At 44.4% G+C, this 18,356-nt stretch overlaps 1 protein-coding gene across 3 annotated transcripts in view; it reads left to right on the top strand.

Moving 5' to 3' along the window:
* The window catches only part of LOC119852832, a 137,099-nt gene that overhangs the window by 12,662 nt on the left and 106,081 nt on the right, over positions 1-18,356 (top strand). The window contains exon 2 of one of the 3 annotated variants that reach the window (XM_038394675.2): positions 14,063-16,827. The exons of 1 other annotated variant lie outside the window; for it this stretch is intronic. The gene's annotated coding sequence lies outside the window, so the exon portion shown is untranslated. Of the gene's footprint in view, positions 1-14,062; positions 16,828-16,859; positions 17,450-18,356 lie in introns of those variants that run through there. One more of the 3 variants, XM_043511281.1, reaches the window with a different exon arrangement.

Here is an 18,356-nt window from a genome sequence, read left to right as displayed (position 1 = left end):
GGAAAAACAGATGAAGGCTACTGAAGTGAGCTTCACCATCATGGCTGCTCCCCTGGCCATTTCCTGGGACCCCAGACCTTTGTCACCCTGATTCTGAGAGATGTCCTTACCAGACCAGTCAAAGAGAGGGACCCAGCTAACACCACCACTTGCTCCAGCTAAATCCCAAAAACCACCTGGGATAAAATAAAACCAGACTTTAACAGCAGCAACAGCTCCAGCTCATCTAACTAGCTTCTCTTTTCTGCAAAAGGACAGGTATTACCATCGTGAATACCATCAAAGACAGTGGTTCTCAGCCAGGGGTTTGTGGCCCCAAGCTGGTTTCAATACAGAAAACGGAGTGGAGCCCTGAGCCCTGGTGCTCCCCCCAGAGCTAAAACCTCAAGCCCCAGTTCCCCATGCCGGAGCTTAAGCCCTGAGCTCTTCCCCTGTCCCTCACACCCAGTGGCTGAAGCCAAGATCCCTAGCCCCTGCCCCCCTGGAATTCTTATAGTATGTTGGGGGGCCTCAGAAAGAAAAAGGTTGAGAAGCCCTGATCTAAGAGACTGTCAAACAAGGGGCATTTTCCTTTTAAAACTCTTTCCAGCTAAAAGGAAAGGCAACAATGGATGTTATTAAAATGAAAGCCTTACTTAATATTTTACATTTCAAACGCTTTAACTGTTTTTCCTTCTTTTCTGTATCTTTAATAAAATATTTTAAAAGATATTTAATAGTCTGTTTGCCATAGTACTAAGCAGCCTTACATGCACGTATACTAAACCCCTGACCTTGTTTAACAATGTTTAATGTTAGATGGTAACTGAGTTATGTGAACACCTTTAGCCCACATATTCCATGTAAATCTATACAACACTGATACCCTGTTGGCAGTATCGGTGGAATACCCCAGACTTGTTATGTTGAAATCTCCCAGGATGAAAAGGCCACACAGATATACAAGTCCCCAAACTAATCTTACTTGCCTCCCTAGGAGTTTTACAGGTCACCTCTGGTTTAACCCTTTTATCTAATCACACCCTGGATCTGATATTTGGCTTAGGCTAGAGGACATCACAACCCAGCCACTGTCCTGGACAGGCCATCACCAAATTAAGGCAGTGGGCAGAGCTCTGAGAGGCTACAAAACCCACAACCCTTATTTAACCACAAAGGCTCATACACTCCATCAAATTCCAAAGCATGCCAAAGGACAGCAATGCTTTGTGCACAGAACAGAGTCAAGTATCTGGTGAACCCTTACTACTGTACCCTTGCTTCAACCATGAATGTGCTGGCACCCAGACAGCCCCTCCCCATCACACACACAAATCTTAAGTTTCTGACCCTCTCTCTTCATTGACACGCGTCAGAAAACTGAGCAGGATGATGTAAAACAAAAGGCTGAAACGGATACATAAAGAACTTCTGAGCCTCTACTGAAGCTGAACCTTCCTTTTAGCCTCTAGTGTAGCTGTCAAATCCTGCCCTAAGGAGCTGTGCAGGGGATGAATCAATCCTGAGTGCCTACAACCCACAACAGAACTCAGGACCAACTCCTGAGAAGACTATCATCCTACTTTGCTGAAAAGATCCAGTACATTCAGGAAGGTGTCTCAAAAAGCGAACTCTGTTCTGCCTGACAAACAGCCTGCCTACACACATTCGCTCCTCAAGAAGTACTGGACACCCCAAAGAATCACGACCAAGATCTGTGAATCCAACTCAGGATTTCCCTGTATGATGAGATTCCAGAGCAACTCGTGCCACTCAGGACCTCAACAGCCAATACCCAATTTAGGGAAGGAATCTCTCCTTTCTCCTTCGAACACAGTAGTCTGACCAACAGCAAAAATCTACCCTTGATACCTAGGTTCTAGTCAATTACTACCCATTATCAAACCATCCCTTCCTAAGCAAGCTCATAAAGGAGGTGGACAAAGGTCAACTACACAATCATCTAATTCAAGTGAATATCCTAGACCCAGCATAATCTAGATTCAGTCCAGGATATGGGATGGAAATTGCTTTAGTGGCACTGATGGATGATCTCCTCTTGTGAATGGATAGAAGGCAAACATCCATTCCCATTCTCCTGGATCTATCTGCAGCATTTGACACTGTCAACCAGGAGACACAGTTGTGTTACCTGAGAGATGGCAGAGATCCAGAGTAATGCACTTACATGGTTTGTATCCCTCCTGGAGGCGTGCATCCAAAGAGCTGTGATGGGCAAACTGCACTTCTACTACTGGATCCCTCACTTGTGGAGCTAAAAGGTAGCTTACATCAACCTAACTCTGTAAGCGTCTATACTAAAATGTCGCTCCCGCCAATGTAAGTTCTCGACTACACTGCTTTAATAACTCCACCTCTGCGAGAGCTGTAGAACTTAAGTTAGGTCAACGCAGTATCTGTGTAGACACTGTGTTGCTTAAATTGCCACCTGGGGCTGACAGCCAGAGTCCCGCTGACCGGGGCTGACAGCCGGAGTCCCACCACCACCTCCTGATGAGGGATTGGGTGGGGGAAAGGAGAGCCCGAGCACAGCTGCCTCTCAGGAGGGATTGAATGGTGGGGGGAAGGAGAGCCTGAGCCTGAGTGGTGGGGCTGCAGCTGTCAGTGCCCCACATTGTCAGTTAAATTGGTGCAAACGCTGCTGGTGAGTATGCGCACCACCAACAGGAGCATTGTGAGGATGTTAAAAATTGAATCAATTATTGCAGTGGCTGTATGTCAACTTAACTTAAATCGACTTAATTTTGTAGTGCAGACATGTCCTGAGTACTTTTCCCAGACCTTAGGAAGAGCTCTGTGTAAACTTGAAAGCTTGTCTCTCTAGGTCCAAAAGAGAGGGATAAGAAACCCACCTTACTTCTGTAATATCCTAAGACCAATGCAGCTATGACAACACTGCATGCAGCTCTCATCTGTTTAATGAGACCAAATCTTGAGAGGTGCTGAGTAGCTTGAAATACCTATTGGCTTCAGTGAGAGCTGAAGTTACTTAGTACTGCTCACGATTTGGCCCACAAAATCTAACAAAGATCTAAACAGTTTTTAAATGCTGATTACTCAGACTGTGCCAGACCTATTTAAAGAGTTTCTGTTACCTTCCCAAAAAAGAGAAACCACAGCAACAACTGTTGGAAGCAGAAATATGTTCGATATGTACTATATTTTTTCCTTCTTTGTTCTGAGATTGCTGTAGTTATGGTTTCAATGTTCTTCCTTTTTCAGGGTGTCATTTCAGATAGCCACTTAGTTTGGCTAATTGTCCCAATGAGAGATTTCAACAAAGGGGATACAGTCTTATTATTCTGGACCACAGGCTTCTTCTGATCTGTGCTTTTGCCACTATGGGGGCATCACTGTCGTACTGTAGGAACTGATCAGTATCTACAGTGTCTGCACAGATCTCTCAAATTATAGGTGAGGCTGGTAGCACTGCCTCCTATTGTGATTGCCAGATATTTCCCAGTATAAGATCCTGTTTTCAGTTGATTATAACTTTACCAAACTTTAACTGTTTGGGCTGAAATTTTCCATGCTGGGTATCTGTCTCAGGCTGATTTTTCTTCTTCTTTCGTGACAATTTCAGCCAAAATGGTTTAACTGTTTAGAGAATGACACTAGAGAAAAATGTTTTGTCTGTGTCAAAATTCTGCTGACCTTTTCTTTGAACAGCTCTAGTATCCCCATGCTTTGGAGCAAGGACTCGAAATTTGGCAAGGGGTAGCCTTTATGTCAGCGATGTGCCTTCTGCTGTCCCAGTGCCTCCGCTCAAATTTTGAGAGGCTCAGTAGACACTTCTTCGATTTTATTACTGAAATTCTCTGAAGATACCATTCTCACTGAGCATGGGGCATCTGCCAGGTGCACGGGGACTAAAGAGGCCTCAGTAAGCAGGCTTAGCCTCTCAGAGCTCCTAGTACTGACCAGACCCCACATGCACAAACCCCACAGATCAACTCAGCATGCTCCATCTTGTCACAGCTTCTAAGAGTGACCATACTGCATCTGTGCCATCCCCATAGCGTGACTGAACATGTTCCAGCCCTTGATATGGTAGGCTCGGAAGGACATTGCCTGTAATGGCTGTTCTGGACTGTGGTGCAACTGGGCACTGGAACAGGTAGGCATGCAGCAATTCTCCAGAAAGGGCCATAATTTTGGAGTTTAATATACACACTCCCATCATACACATTTGAAAGCTTATTTTAATGTATGTTTAGATGAGGTATGATGTGAAGATATCACGTGGTGCTGTAAGCCTGTAGGTGAGGGGAAACAATGATACCCAAAATGAGAATGTGTCACGTTTTTGCACAGTTTCAGAAATACTGCAACATGGCTATGACTACAGTTTTTACTGTTTAAATTAAAATTAACACTGTAATGTGGTGTTTATTGGTCAAAGCTACCAAATGACAATGTATTGAAAAGATTTTTATTGGTTTTGCCAGGGCTTTTTTTCCTCTCCAGAAATGACGGAGCTGTTTTGCATGTGACAAAAATGGCAAATATCAACATTTTGCAATATAGGAATACTTGCATATTTTTAATTGTCAAAGTATCTCACAAGTGATTATAGTTTTTTATATTTTCAACTGAAATTTGCTGACAGACTGATCTGTCTCACACTGAAGGTTTCAGAGTAGCAACCGTGTTAGTCTGTATTCTCAAAAAGAAAAGGAGTACTTGTGGCACCTTAGAGACTAACAAATTTGTTACTCTCTAAGGTGCCACAAGTACTCCTACACTGAAGGTTGTGCACCAGTAGCAGTACATTGCATGCCCACAGTATGCCCTGCCTAGTGGGTAGATATAAATGCACATGAATTCCTAATCGGAGAATCATAGAATATCAGGGTTGGAAGGGACCTCAGGAGGTCATCTAGTTCAACCCCCTGCTCAAAGCAGGACCAATCCCCAATTAAATCATCCCAGCCAGGGCTTCGTCAAGCCTGACCTTAGAAACCTCAAAGGAAGGAGATGCCACCACCTCCCTAGGTAATGCATTCCAGTGCTTCACCACCCTCCTAGTGAAAAAGGTTTTCCTAATATCCAACCTAAACCTCCCCCACTGCAACTTGAGACCATTACTCTTTGTTGTGTCATCTCCTACCACTGAGAACAGTCTAGATCCATCCTCTTTGGAACCCCCTTTCAGGTAATTGAAAGCAGCTATCAAATCCCCCCTCATTCTTCTCTTCCGCAGACTAAACAATCCCAGTTCCCTCAGCCTCTCCTCATAAGTCATGTGTTCCAGTCCGCCAGTCATTTTTGTTGCCCTCCGCTGGATGCTTTCCAATTTTTTCACAACCTTCTTTAGTGTGGGGCCCAAAACTGGACACAGTACTCCAGATGAGGCCTCACCAATGTCCAATAGAGGGGAATGATCACGTTCCTCGATCTGCTGGCAATGCCCCTACTTATACAGCCCACAATGCCGTTAGCCTTCTTGGCAACAAGGGCACACTGTTGACTCATATCCAGCTTCTCATCCACTGTAACTCCTAGGTCCTTTTCTGCAGAACTGCTGCCTAGCCATTCGGTCCCTAGTCTGTAGCGGTACATGGGATTCTTCCAGCCTAAGTGCAGGACTCTGCACTTGTCCTTGTTAAACCTCATAGATTTCTTTTGGCCCAATCATCTAATTTGTCTAGGTCCCTCTGTATCTTATCCTATCCCTACCCTCCAGCTTATCTACCACTCCTCCCAGTTTAGTGTCATCTGCAAACTTGCTGAGGGTGCAGTCCATGCCATCCTCCAGATCATTTAATGAAGATATTGAACAAAACCGGCCCCAGGACCAACCCTTGGGGCACTCCGCTTTATACCAGCTGCCAACTAGATATGGAGCCATTGATCACTACCCGTTGAGCCCAACGATCTAGCCAGCTTTCTATCCACCTTATAGTCCATTCATCCAGCCCATACTACTTTAACTTGCCGGCAAGAATACGGTAGGAGACTGTATCAAAAGCTTTCCTAAAGTCAAGGAATAACACGTCCACTGCTTTCCCCTCATCCACAGACCCACTTATCTCATCATAGAAGGCAATTAGATTAGTCAGACATGACTTGCCCTTGATGAATCCATGCTGACTGTTCCTGATCACTTTCCTCTCCTCTAAGTGCTTCAGAATTGATTCCTTGAGGACCTGCTCCACGATTTTTCCAGGGTCTGAGGTGAGGCTGACTGGTCTGTAGTTCCCTGGATCCTCCTCCTTTCCTTTTTTAAAGATGGGCACTACATTAGCCTTTTTCCAGTTGTCTGAGACCTCCCCCCATCGCCATGAGTTTTCAAAGATAATGGCCAATGGCTCTGCAATCACATTCACCAACTCCTTTAGTACTCTTGGATGCAGCGCATTCGGCCCCATGGACTTGTGCTCGTCCAGCTTTTCTAAATAGTCCTGAACCACTTCTTTCTCCACAGACGGCTGGTCATCTCCTCCCCATTCTGTGCTGCCCAGTGCAGTAGTCTGGGAGCTGACCTTGTTCGTGAAGACAGACAAAAAAAGCATTGAGTACATTAGCTTTTTCCACATCCTCTGTCACTAGGTTGCCTCCCTCATTCAGTAAGGGGTGCACACTTTCCTTGATTTTCTTCTTGTTGCTAACATACCTGAAGAAATACTTCTAGTTACTCTTAACATCTCTTTCTGGCTGCAACTCCAAGTGTGATCTTACATTCCTGATTTCACTCCTGGATGCCTGAGCAATATTTTTATACTCCTCCCTCATCATTTGTCCAATCTTCCACTTCTTGTAAGCTTCTTTTTTGTGTTTAAGATCAGCAAGGATTTCATTGTTAAGTCAAGCTAGTTGCCTGCCATATTTACTATTCTTTCTATGCATCAGGATGGTTTCTTCCTGTAACCTCAGTGAGGATTCTTTAAAATACAGCCAGCTCTCTTGGACTCCTTTCCCCATCATGTTATTTTCCCAGGTGATCCTGCCCATCAGTTCCCTGAGGGAGTCAAAGTCTGCTTTTCTGAAGTTCGGGGTCCATGTTCTGCTGCTCTCTTTTCTTCCTTGTGTCAGAATCCTGAAGTCAACCATCTCATGGTCACTGCCTCCCAGGTTCCCATCCACTTTTGCCTCCCCTACTAATTCTTCCTGGTTTGTGAGCAGCAGGTCAAGAAGAGCTCTGTGCCTAGTTGGTTCCTCCAGCACTTACACCAGGAAATTGTCCCCTACACTTTCCAAAATCTTCTTGGATTGTCTATACACCGCTGCATTGCTCTCCCAGCAGCTACTAGGGTGATTGAAGTCTCCCATGAGAGCCAGGGCCTGCGATTTAGTAACTTCTGTTAGTTGCCGGAAGAATGCCCCATCCACCTCATCCCCCTGGTCCGGTGGTCTATAGCAGACTCCCACCACGACATCACCCTTGTTGCTCACACTTCTAAATTTAATCCAGAGACTCTCAGGTTTTTCTGCAGTTTCATACTGGAGCTTTGAGCAGTCATACTGCTCTCTTACATACAATGCAACTCCCTCATCTTTTCTGCCCTGCATGTCCTTCCTGAACAGTTTATATCCATCCATCCATCCATGACAGTACTCCAGTCATGTGAGTTATCTCTGTTATTCCAATCACATCATAATTCCTTGACTGTGCAAGGACTTCTAGTTCTCCCTGCTTGTTTCCCAGGCTTCTTGCATTTGTGTATAGGCACTTAAGATAACTCATTGATTGTCCGGCTTTCTCAGTATGAGGCAGGAGCCTTCCCCTCTTGCACTCTCCTGCTCATGCTTCATCCCGGTATCCCACTTCCCTACTTACCTCAGGGCTTTGGTCTCCTTCCCCTGGTGAACCTAGTTTAAAGTCCTCCTCACAATATAATACTTCTCCATTTATAATCTTTGGTACATACAATAGCATCTGGTTTTCCTGATTGATTTGTAATTGCCTATGCATGCTGTACTAGCCTTTGAAGTATTCTAAAAACTAGATTTTTAATACAGGGACAATTATGCACATCAGTATTAGTGTTAGAGATAATACATAGTTTTTGCATATTCATAATATGAAGCTATGAGAGAAAAAAGTGGCCTAACAAGAAATAGTGAAGACAAAGTCCACAAACAAGTCCTTGCCTCTATACTGAAGAGGGATGAAGGGTATGTTATAATTCTTATCAACCATGTCATCAGCAATATGACAAACCCATTTGACACCAAATCACATCCAGATGTGCTTATCAACATATCTAGTGGACTTCATGTAACACCAGATGTATAAAGGTTTCTAATGAAAATAGCAGATGTTGGTGAAGAGCAAATGGAGAGATTTATGAGAGGTACACTTGATTCTGACAGGACACACAGTTTCTTCAGCCCAGTCAAGAAATCTGACATCAGAACATTTGCTCACATGGCCAAGACCACTAAATTTAAATCTAGCAAGTGAGGGACAATCACAGCATCTATCAGTCCACACAGTGTTTTCCACAGAGCCCTGTCCTTAGCAATATGCAAAGATGATGTTTCAATAGCGACTGTCTTTAGTCATCCAATCCAACAGGACCTCTGCCTATGTCCTCCTTCCATGCTGATGGAACAATGAGCAGAACAGACAAAGATGAATTAAGGCATCAGCTGGAAGCTCAAGCTGAAAGAATCTCTGAGCAAAGAGTATGCAGCAAAGAAACCCTACAACAGAGAGGCCCTGGCTGTCATACAAATGAAGGCTGCAGACAAATTCCACACATTCAGTGAATTGGCTGCTGAATCCTCGAAGCAGATCCTAAAAGGACTTGACAAGGCTAACTCTGTAATCAGTCTTTTGCAGATATAACAATAACTATGAAAACTGCAGAAAGCTGGTGCCGGACAGGATCTAAGGATGGGTGTAAGAAATACCAGGTGATTGGTGGATGCCCTGTGCCTCCATGGAAAAAGTTTCTAACCATGGCATCTAACAAGCAGGCACTTGTGAATAAATGGTTTCTCTGTGAATATATGGTTCAAAATGCACCTCAGTGTAGGAGCTTACCCAACACAATCACTCCTTCTTGCTGGGGGCTTTTACGATGGTGAAGTAGCAAAGTCCAACACTAGAACAGGTGTTGAAGAAGCCTGAGACTTGTATGGTATTCAAGAGGAAGCAGACACAAGAATGTTTCTGCATGCTGTATGTGCCAATATGGCTTTTGTGTTTCTTGGTGTCAAAGGAACCATAGGAATTAGGTCACCTGATACAGATGTTTTGGTCCTTGTTTTTCATTACTTTCCAGAAATGGGAACACACAGATAACATGCGGATTGAGACAGGCACCATTGCCAGCACAACTGATAACTACTGTTTCATACCTCTGCATGCAATTTGTGATGCACTCACTCCTGCTATATACACATTAACCGGATGTGACTCTGTGCCATCCCTATTTGGTATGGTGGGTGGGGGGTGTTTAATGTTGTCAAAACAAAAGTAGCTTATTGCTTCAGAGATCTTGCCACACTTGGGGAGAATGATGGACAAGCCACAATTCCTGGAGAGCCACAGAGACCTAAAGTGCAATCTGGCCATGAAAAAGGACAAGTCACTGGCCAAAATTCCCATGTGAGGACAGTTTTGAAGAGCATGTCAAAAGAGCATCTTGGCAAACAAAGACTTGGATGTTTTTACACATATGTAATCCAGATATTGGATCATCATTGTAACATGGATGGAAAAAGGTAGATGATGAACAACTTTTATTCTTCAGGGACCCAATTGCATCTGAGCTTCTACAAGATCTTATTTGGATCTGTACCAGTAGGGAGTCGTTTCACAATCCACTGTGTCTGGATTCAGAACAATCGTCCCTGCACAGAACTGTGTACATTTCAAGGCAATGAAGATTGTGATAATCTACACATTCTTGAGAGTGATCATAATGATGAGCAAGATGACGATGATGTTGACCACAAATGTCACAGTGCTATTAATTTCAATGACATCTGTACGCATTTATTATTAGATTGTGACCTCAAGGCATAAGAACAACAAAGAAATACAATGTTATGTCTTAAAATGATACAACGAGCCATTAAACGAACAAAGGCAAATGTTTTAAAATTGGCACTTTAACGTGTTGATGGTGTCATTGTTTATCATTTCTATAGTAACACCACAACTTGATAGCTCTGCATCATACCTCATCTTAAAGTAGACATAATAAACATTCAAAAGATGTATTATGTGTGGAGAGATGGTAAATTAAGTCAATTAAATTGGTGGTGTCTCCGCTCACCTGAGAGAGCAGGAAGGCTGTCTCTTCTGTTCTCTTAATGACTTCTCTGCTGGCAGACTAATGGGGATGGAAGGGAATAGATTAGAACAAGGAGTCTGGTGAGACTCGGACTGGAGAATGTGTGTGGGGGAGAAACAGGCACAGGCTGGGCAAGGAGACTGTGAACTGGGAGGAGGGGAGGCTGGAACTGGGAGCTGGAAGAGGGGATGCTGGGACTAGGAGTTGGGAGAGAGATTAGGATGGTGCCAGTGAGAGAAATGAGGTTGGGTGGAGGGAGGAAGGATTGGCTGTGGTAGGAAACGCATATCAGATGAGGACTGGGGGAAGATTGGGATTGGCTGGGATTGGGAGCCAGTGGGAGAGGGTGGAGGAGAGAGACCAATCAGAAAAGGATACTGAGAGGGGGGAACTGGGATTGACTGGGTTTGGAGAGGTGGAGAAATTGGGATTTGAACAGTAAGCCCAGAAAGGGAAGCTTGGATTTTCTGGGCAAGGAGACTGTGATCAGAAGCCTGAGGAATGGAGACTGTGACTGGTCTTGCCTGGAACAAAGAGCAAGAGGAGGGGAAGAGACAGGGCTGGAGGGGACAGGGAAGGAAAGAAAGAAATCAAGCTGGGGCAGGGGAGAATGAATAAGAGTCTTTGCCCACTAGAAGAAAAGGAGTACTTGTGGCACCTTAGAGACTAACCAATTTATTAGAGCATAAGCTTTCGTGAGCTACAGCTCACTTCATTGGATGCATTTGGTGGAAAAAACAGAGGAGAGATTTATATACACACACAGAGAACATGAAACAATGGGTTTATCATACACACTGTAAGGAGAGTGATCACTTAAGATAAGCCATCACCAGCAGCAGGGGGGGAAAGGAGGAAAACCTTTCATGGTGACAAGCAAGGTAGGCTAATTCCAGCAGTTAACAAGAATATCAAAGGAACAGTGGGGGGAGGGGGGGGAGAAATACCATGGGGAAATATTTTACTTTGTGTAATGACTCATCCATTCCCAGTCTCTATTCAAGCCTAAGTTAATTGTATCCAGTTTGCAAATTAATTCCAATTCAGCAGTCTTTCGTTGGAGTCTGTTTTTGAAGCTTTTTTGTTGAAGAATAGCCACTCTTAGGTCTTTAATCGAGTGACCAGAGAGATTGAAGTGTTCTCCAACTGGTTTTTGAATGTTATAATTCTTGACGTCTGATTTGTGTCCATTCATTCTTTTACGTAGAGACTGTCCAGTTTGGCCAATGTACATGGCAGAGGGGCATTGCTGGCACATGATGGCATATATCACATTGGCAGATGCGCAAGTGAACGAGCCTCTGATAGTGTGGCTGATGTGATAAGGCCCTATGATGGTATCCCCTGAATAGATATGTGGACAGAGTTGGCAACGGGCTTTGTTGCAAGGATAGGTTCCTGGGTTAGTGGTTCTGTTGTCTGGTGTGAGCATTCTCCCCCCCAGAGCCTAGACTAGAACTCCAAATTTCCGAATCTACCCATTCTGCTATTGTCAGCAAATACACGTGAAACTCAATGGCAAAATGTGTCTCGTTCCTCTAGAGCTGCTCTGCTCAGAAGTTATGCTATCAGTTACTTTGTTAGTTCAAGTGGTAGAGGTCTGTGTGGTGGATCTAAAGGTTCCAACTTTTGCTGATGATCCATGTTGGTGTCAACATGATGCCACAACATGGGATTTCTGTTTACTCAGTTTGTTTTTTAAATAACCTAGGAAATTACACCTACAAACTACATTAAAATTATTAAAATTGCGAAGTGAAGCACTAAAAAGTTGGGAAATGCCAGAATTATGGTTTCCTCCACAACCTTATTTTTTTTCCACTGTTGTCTGCACTATGATAGTTTAATTACATGATTACATACCATTTTTTTCTTTCACAAGACCCCTGACTCATTCAGTGCACAGAATGGCCCTCCTTTGGGGATGAATCAGGGGTGTGTAGTGTAAAAAACTCTTATCTGTAGGATCCTTGCCTCATTTGTTGCAGAAGTGGGAAGGTGAGTGGTGAATGAAGCAGGAGATGTCAGGAAGAAAAAGGACGGTGTCCTGGCTAAGGCAGTAGAATGCTGCCGTGGAGAACTGGAATCTATCCCTGACTATGACACAGAATTCCTCTGTGATGCTGGACAAGTTACTTAAGCTAAACTTTCCAGAGATGGTCACTAATTGTTTGTTCATCTCTCTCTGGGGTGTTCAGCTTGATACCCTGGAGTCTGATTTGTAGAAGTGCTGAGCACTCGCCCAAGTGAAGTCAGTGGGAGCTGTGCATATTAAATGCTATAAACTCTGAAAAATCAGGTTCTAGGCATCTAATTGGACGCTCAAAATTAGTAGAAACTGTTGACTGTAATCTCTGTGCCTCAGCTCCCCATCTATAAAATGGGGATAATATCTTCTCACAGTAGTGTTGCAATGAGGGATTAAATTGAATTAATATTTGTGAAACACTCGGCTACTACAGTGATGAGCACTAGAGAAAAGTCCATTATGAAATTTGATAATTTTGTCTTCAGAGTGGAGTCTGAATAATGTGCAGTAAATAAGGCCTAGGGCCACACACTGAACAAGGAGTATAAAACAAATACTGAATAGCTGCTCATTAAGTGAGCACTGTCCATCCTGTGCACCAAATGGAACAGAAATACCCTGTGGGAAAAAAAACACACCAGTATGTGGTCATGTAATTAAAAACTGTATCATAACACATATGCACAAAGGGGCCAAGATTGCACAGGCAACTTTAATTCTGGCATATTCTACTCTTTGAATGCTTGAGTTTGCAACCTTAATGTTGTCTTAGTGTTGTTTTCTATAGTATATAGTAAAACTATATATAATGGGTGAAATCCTGGCTCCAATGTGGTCAATGGGAGTTTTATCATCAACTTCAATGGAACCAGGATTTCACCTAATATTTCACCTGAGCAGGAAAGACTATGTAATTTTTGTGTTAACCTTTTAAGATTTGTAATCAATAACATATGTTACATGTAGAACCTATTTAAGCCTTATCTGCACTCTGCTCACTAATCAATCTCCACCAGGCCTATGTTTAACATTCCAAACCAGTAAACAGCTTTCAAGCAAACCGCAATGGGGGAGAATTTTTCCACAAATATAGATTTTTCCCCCCCTCTCCATATTACATAAAAAAAAGTATACAGGCCCAGCACTGGTAGTAGTCGAATATGTGAACGGAATGAATCTAATTTCACAAGCCATGAAGGTAAAAATGACTTATCTCATTGGAGAGCTGTGACTCTCCCTTTCCTAGTGGTATATGATGCTTGTTTCTAGCCTTGACAGCTCACCACTTGTGAGTAATGTGGCCATTACAAATCCATGCCATAATGCCTTTTGTAAGTCTAATGCTGTTGCTTTTGAAGCATACAAAATAAAACATCATAAAACAATACTTATGAAACTACCCAAGCCAAGAGACATACTCAAAAAACAAACACATTCTGAACATGATTGTAAATCCTAATGTGGTCAGAACCTTGGAAGTAATTGTCTCTTTAACACCATGTAAGATTGGAGGTAGAGGGGAGTCAAGCAATGATATAAAAGCAGGCTTTCTAGAACTTCATTTGTGCACTAAGAATCACTTTTTATTTAATAGGGCTGTTAAAGGTTTCTTGCAAAATGTTTATAAAAAGTTGGGCTTTTTATTTATTTATTTATTGCTTCTTTATGATGATTAATGAAGGCCTGAAAGGTTGTGTGAGCTTTTAAAATTTGGTGTTTGTTTTTTTTTTTTTTTTTTTTTAAACTCTGGAAATACCAGAAACATCAAGTTTGTGTTTTGCAGGAGGACCTCTTGGAGCAGTGATCTTAGAGCATGTGTATTGTGAGTTATTGCACCTGGTTGAAGGGGGGAAGGAAGATCTGTTTATTTACAAAAACTTCCTTTCTCCTAAATGTTCATTAGTTATTGGAATTACACAAAGGATCAGCAGAATCAAAGTAAAGTCACAGAGTTGACTGATCTATTTTCAGTCTGTTGGCTTTTGTGATGTCATAATTGCATGAGTTTTCCAGTAATGACAGTGTCTTCCAGGGCTGATAAGAACTAAATTTCTAATGCAGAAAAACAAAAACATTTTAGGCACTCTTTAAATAAAGAGAGGAAAGGGGACAAACAAAGTTTTATTTTTTCTTTGCTGGTAACTTATGGATAGTGAAATATTGTTAATTAGACCCAACTTAGCCACTTTTGGAGTGTCAGTGATTGTCCTTAACACTGCTCAGTGTTTCTTCTTATATCTTGTCAGGATTCTTTAATTGTGCTGCAAAGCCAACAGAGAAGACAGTTCTGCAGAAAATGCTGGACTCCACAATTCGTTGCAGATGTCAAAGATCGTATCTCCCTAAGGAGTGCTAACCCTCATATGAGCTCCTTAGCAGCATCCGTATAACATCTATGCACACAATTGCCATAAAGAGTGCATCGATTAGGACTGCATTTGCTGTATGCAAGTCTACCCATCATGTCAGTCTCCAGTCAATACTGCACCAGAATAGATAGCAAGCACTGGCGTAACAGTTGCAATGGTACAGTCAGTCTTGCCATCAGCATCCTGTTGTGCAGATTACCTGACCAACCTATGTAAACTTCTTGGAACTGGCCACCATGATGAATCAAGGTTTGCATCATCATACAGGGGTAGCCTTTTATAGCCATGCAAGGACAATGAGGCTTTTGTTGCAACCATGTGAATCTATGTGCTAAATTAACTACAGAAGTGACAGCTACCCCCAAAGACATTTTACAGTATTTTTTTAAATAAGTACAGAAAACGAACATCTTAAACACTTACATTTCAATTTTTAAATATTTTCAACTTTAACTGAATTATATCCCCAAAGTTGTTACTGAGAAGTTAAGTAATACACCTTCAGATGGGTCCAATACAGTTTTTCAGCATATAGCTTTTCCTGTGTTGAATGAAAGAGCATTTTCTGAATTGAAAAGTGTAATTTGGAAGAAATTTAGATCAAATTGCCTTCAATTTTTTTTTAATTTAACTGTAAATATTACATACAAGTTGAATGTGAGTAATGATTTTAATAAAACAACAAACTTTCAAGGCAAGGGAGCACTGTAACTGAATTCCTTAATTATAATTAATACAAAAAATTACCCACCCCACTTTTAATTAATAGTATCAGCAGAACATGTAATTGTTTTTGGTTTTTTTTTTTTTGCAATCCCCAGCCCTTGTCCCGCAAACCTGCATGTAACTAATTTTACTCCTGTTGTGTAGTTCCACTGATAAGTGCACAAGGGCTTGCAGGATTTGGGCCTTTAACCACAATCTTGCAAAAATGTATCATATGCAAATGAGTAAATGTTTGCACTACTGAGTTTCCTAAGTAAAAGAATGGTAAATTACAAAATAGCACATACCTATTCAAAAGATCATAAGCCAGTTGATTGAAAAGATAGCAACAAGAACACTGTCAACAAAATGAATCACATGGCTGCTCGATGTATTCAGCGGCAATGTGAATACTGTAAGTATTAGCCAAGATGGTCAGGGATGCAACCACAGGCTCCAGGTGTCCCTAACCTCTGACTGGCAGAAGCTGCGGACTGGAAAACGGGATGGATCCTGTTCTGTTCCCTCCCTCTGCGTTATCTGGTACCTGCCACTGTCAGAAGACAAGATACTGGGCTGGACGCACAGGGGCCTGTGCAGGCATTTACATTTGACTGCTTTTGGAGAGGCACATTAAATACATGATGTTATGAGGAAGTACAGTACACCCTCACTATAACAAAGCCCTGGGGATCCAAGCCATTTGGCCATTATAGCCAGGGGTTCATTATAGCGAAAGGGGTGGGTGGGAGGAAGAGCTCCCTTGGCCACAGCGGGAGCTCAGCTCCCCTGGCTGCTGCAGAGAGAGGGTCGGAAGAGCTCGCTCTCTCCCTCCCTTGGGGCCAGAGGAGCTCTGTGCCTCTGCCTGTCCCCCTTTGTACACACCCCTGGCTGGATGGACCCTTGCTCTGACCTGACCCAGTAGGTCCTTAAGCGGTGGTCCAGACCTGTGAAAGATCAATGGTCATTCGTGCACTGCCTCATATTTTGTTGCTTTCCATTTCGGTCGATGTAAGGCTTCACTGCACAATGTCGCGGCATGGGCCGCTGGCACGAAACGTGACACCCCCCCCCCCGATTTCTTCGTTTCGCTCATTGCCTCCCGTCTGCATGTTTGCTTTGCCAACGGGGGGGGGGGGGGCCCAGCTCACGTGCAGCAGCAACCAGCCGTGTCCCCAACGCAGAAAAAGCGCGCAGCCCACACACCGCGTGCGGTGCCCTCCGTTGCTTCTTGCTGACGGCTGCCCGCTGCAGGGCGGACCCGCCCACGGCCCACTGCGGCCCCCAGGGTTTCCTCCCCTGGCCTGCCGCAGGGCCGCGCTCCGCCCGGCGCGGGCCGAAGGGTGCCTGGCGGCTACCGCTCGTCCCGGGGCGCGGGGGCTGGGCAGAGCCAGGGGCGCTGCGAGGAGGCCGCGGTTGCGGGCCGGACGCGGGAGCGACTCGTCTCACGGCGCCCGCGGCCACCTCGCAGGCGGTAAGTGCCGCCCCCCGGCGGGGGGCTAGCGCGAGCCCCGCCGCGGAAGAAGCGCGCTGGCGAGGCCGAGCCCCGCGGGAGTGGGGCTCCCTCCCACACGTGCGTGGGCTCCCGTGCCCAGCCCCGGAGGAGGCGCCTCTAGGGCCAAGTCTCCCAAGCCGGGGCGCGGCCAGGGCACGAATATTTCTCAGGGAAGCTGTTTCTGCTCCTCGGGGTCTGACGCCGCGCCCCTGCCTCCAGCCCCCATTAAGAGGCTTCCCGCCGCGCAGGCTACACAGCGGCGCTAGGCGGGCGGATTTGAAAGACCCAGGAGATCGCCCTGGGGGTGTCTGTCCTGTTCCCGCTTGATTCACGGCCTTTCCTTAAAGACCGCCCACAGGTGCTCCCTAAACGGGCTCTCTGGCGGGATTTCGCGTGTTGCACATGAATGAGGCTGCCCTTCATTTTAAAAGCTAGTCAAACAATGTTTGACTTATTCTGCCTTTCAGAAACCAGGATTCTGCCTTTCTGTGCCGTCATTCATCTCAGAGATTCCCAAAGCCTCTAACCGCACAAACCATAGGCTGGGATTACTTCTTGCACCACTGACATGCAGCAAGCTCCGGGGTATAGCACGGCAGCTGTTAGCGTTTTTATAAACTAGTCTTCACCATGTTCTAGCTGAACTGAAAACTACATTCCCATCCCTCTCCTCCTTCCCTCCCTTACAGTTTTCCTTTACCCTTGAATCACCCATAGAGCTTTTCTTTGTTCTAAATAAATACATTTCTACAATCTGGACTCAGTTGTGGGTGTGAAGGGAAGCTCGTGCTGCCTCCGAGTGAGAGCCTTGAGTTACCATTGATGAGGTTTCCTGCAAATTGTACTTTTGAAGTGGAATGGCTGGGGTCTCCTCCCTCTCTCCCACACAATTAGTAGTAGGTTTCATCCAAACTTGCAGGTGGGGCAGGAGCATCCGAGCAGAGGTTTAGGATGAGATCCATGAAGGGCAACACTGAACACCTTGGTGGCTAGAAAATCACAGGAACAATGCTGTAATCTACGAAGACTGAATTAGGCACCCTTAGGCTTCCTATGCAATGAAAGTGGAGAAATAGGCACCAGAGAATGGTGATCTGTGAAGCCAGCATGCTAGCCGCCTAATCTAACCAAAGAGAGACACTGGTAAAAGGGGGGTGTGTTAAGTGCCAACCCATGGGCAGAGATAGGTGCCCAAGTCCAGGCTCCATGGAGGCACTTTGTACCTTGACTAGTGATCCACAAATTGGGGAAGATGGGCACTTGGCTGCCTAAATTGCATGAAAGAAAACACAGGAGGACCACCTCCATTATAACCTTTTGCTTAGTGAATAGGGTACTCATCAGGCAGGGGGACCCCTGCTTCAAGTCCCACATCCTCCTCATGAGGCAAAGGGGATCAGCCAACTCTCAGGTCAGGGCTCTAACCACAAGGTTATGGGCTATTCTGATGGGAGGAGGGGTCTCTTAATCTCTGCTGTTGATGTGGCTTCACTTGAATTAAACAATGG

This window comes from Dermochelys coriacea, chromosome 3 (genome assembly GCF_009764565.3).
Source record: "Dermochelys coriacea isolate rDerCor1 chromosome 3, rDerCor1.pri.v4, whole genome shotgun sequence".
Taxonomy (NCBI): domain Eukaryota; kingdom Metazoa; phylum Chordata; order Testudines; family Dermochelyidae; genus Dermochelys; species Dermochelys coriacea.
The sequence above is the reverse complement of the archived record's forward strand: the minus strand, read 5'-3'. Positions and strand labels throughout refer to the sequence as shown.